This window comes from Empidonax traillii, unplaced genomic scaffold, assembly GCF_003031625.1.
Source record: "Empidonax traillii isolate 1590-97213 ecotype Southwest subspecies unplaced genomic scaffold, ASM303162v1 scaffold6577:size5899, whole genome shotgun sequence".
NCBI classification, from domain to species: Eukaryota; Metazoa; Chordata; class Aves; order Passeriformes; family Tyrannidae; genus Empidonax; species Empidonax traillii.
Window position 1 is genome coordinate 3,229 of NW_020961770.1, and position 2,671 is coordinate 5,899.

Genomic DNA, 2,671 nt, shown 5'->3' on the forward strand with positions numbered 1-2,671 from the left:
TTTAAAAAAAAAAAAAAAAGACACAAAGTAGTTTAGCTTCATGGGACAATTTCTTCTGGCATGTCATAGGTGTTTGTTATAGAATTGAAAGGTTCTGGATGCCATCCTTTCTGATAAAATGATGCTTTCATTTTTGTTTGTCTATGGATATAATGAATATGTTTTAAAAAATTTCAGTTCCTGTGCAGTTTTAAGTCTTAAGTAGTCTTAAGAGTGATCCTTCTTTTTTTTCTCTCTTTGCTTTAGCACCTAAGGCACCTGTGGTGAGCAGCCTTGCCCCTGCAGGTGCCAGACCAGCATGGATGAGGAAAGATCAGCCTCACACTCAAAAGCAATTTGTCTTTGAAAAGCCATCAGAGGTAAAAATTACATGGTAACTAGCAGAATCTCATCCATGATTAAACTTCAAATGATAAAAAGGATAAAAAGGATAAAAAGTACTTTAGAATATGGTCTGTTGTTTAAAAACAATTAAAAACAGCTGAGCTGGACTATGGGCTTTTACGAAACAGAATTTACAACTATCTTGCATATAATGGCAAACAGAAAAATTGCTGTTCTTCTATTTAACCTGGTCATAACTACTGGTTTTTTTTCACAGAGCTGAAAGAATATGTTCTCCTGAATATTCAGAACGATGCAATGTCCTAATAAGCATTGAGCTCTTTTTGTTTTCCTCAGCTGGGATATCTGTCTTGTTGCAGGCAAAGAGTATAGAATTTGTTTCATACACCTAATGTCCCGTCAGCAGATGAAGATTATTGTGCTCTTTGCAGAAAGAAGGCAGTTTCCTTCTTGGGAAAAAAAAAATAAATCATGGGCACTTTTTTCTAAGCTAGACTTATTTCAAATGCTTGGAAGAATTTAAGATGGTCTGGGAAAGTTCTCCTTTCTCTGGGGCAGAGCCCTGGTATCTATATAGTAGTATATTTTAATCCTCTTGCTGGTGCAGTGCAGTACCTCCTTGCATTTCAGCACTCTGAGCTCAGAGCAGAGAAGCAGAAATCCCTGAGATAACCAAAATGGTAGCCAAGGCTGGATTAAACTACTCTGTCTTTTGTTTTAACAAAAACCAGCTATCTCAGCTGTGCAGACAATTTTACAGCATCAGCTCTGGCTATGTTTGGCTTTTCTTGTGTTTTGCTCACTGACTGAGGCCTGGGGTTTGTTCATCCATCCTAAAGTTAACCTAGATTTTTACTTATGTAAGGATATTTTAGTAAATGCAAGGTTAAGAATTTTCTTGGTTGCAGTTGACAAATAGCAAGTATTATAATAAATCCAAATAAGTTAGAAATCAATGTCCTTTAGGGGGCAGTTGATTGGTAAAAAACAGCCTGCAATGGTAGCTGCATTTGAGAGTTTTTGTGGCGTGGAGGGAGCAGGTGGGTTGTTACTGCTCATGGATTGTCCAGAGTTATGTTTTCCCACTGGCATATCAGTGTGTGGCTATGCAGAGTCACTAGAGCAGACCTTTAGTTCCATTTGACTAGAGTGTGCCAGGTACTTAAATATTTAATATTCAATGTGCACTCCCTTGTTACCTTTCAGGTGGAGCGCAGAGTTCCTGAGGCAGGTGTGATAGAGTGAGTACACTGCTGACTTAACTGTCCCTCCTGCAGTTTTTCTGTCATTATGGTTGGTGGGAATCTGCTGGAAAAAGAGTTCCTTTTTCACACACAACTGCCATGCCTTTGGAAGAAATTTCAGTAGAAAATGTGGACTTTCAACCCTTTATCCTGGGCTGAGCATATTATCAGGAGAGTCCAAGTCTGTTAACTGGCTTTTATAGCTTTGGTGTAGCTGTGTAAGCCAGGAATAATAATTATTGGACATCTTCTCAGAATAAGTTTGGCATGAAGTGTGACCGAGTGTGGTGGTGTATGGTGAAGTTAGAGATAATGAAAATTAAATATTCTTCAGTTTGGCTATCTTGGTAGAATTTTCTTACTCAGTATGCCTATAAATGCATATGTAGTGATCCGAGTGCAGTCTTGTGTGGTTGTCTCCTTTAGGTTCCCTCTAACATCCCTGTTTTATTTATCTCTAGAGCCCTAAAACTTGTATTGAGCCTTTGGTGAAAGGAAAGACAGGAAGTGCACACACACTCATTTGCTTCTGCAGCACTCCTTGCTGCCTTACTCTGACCTCTATCTCTGGGACATTATTGCTTCCCTTTTTAAATTTTCTTTTCTTTTTTAAAGAAAAATTTCCCTACTCGAGGCCTGCAGCAAATGTAGTCTGTGCTGCTCAGTCTGAGATAGTTTCTTGTTGTTTATCTTTCTGATGTCTCTTTTCCCTTCTACATCCTAAGCAAGCCTGGTGTGTATGAGCTCAGCAAAGGACCAACTGGCATTTCTAGGTGAGTGGCTGAAACTTGTTACTTGCTTTTGCAGAGTGATGTGGTGATACTCAGATTTCTGAAGCCCAGTCTCTGCAGAGCATTCTGACTCTAGCAGCTGCACACTGCCCTTCCTGTGTATCATCTGTTTAGAGTACTTCTGGAAATACTTTGAGTATCAGGTAGCAGAGATTTACGTGGTTCCGAGCAGCACTGAAGAGATGAAAAATAAACCTCTTGACATCTAGTGGGTACTGCATCTGGTGTGCTTGCCTGGCATGAGGACAAGGGGCTTTGTCCATTTGATTCATGATTCAGAATAAGTTGCTG

At 39.5% G+C, this 2,671-nt stretch overlaps 1 long non-coding RNA gene across 3 annotated transcripts in view; it reads left to right on the plus strand.

Annotated features, from left to right (window-relative positions):
* The window catches only part of LOC114073476, a 4,298-nt gene extending 1,670 nt beyond the window's left edge, over positions 1–2,628 (plus strand). For all 3 annotated transcript variants that reach the window (XR_003574332.1, XR_003574334.1, XR_003574333.1), the window contains exons 2-4: positions 247–359; positions 1,552–1,586; positions 2,315–2,628. This is a non-coding gene — a long non-coding RNA (uncharacterized LOC114073476). The remainder of the gene's footprint in view (positions 1–246; positions 360–1,551; positions 1,587–2,314) is intronic.
* The last annotated feature ends 43 nt before the right edge of the window (positions 2,629–2,671 follow it).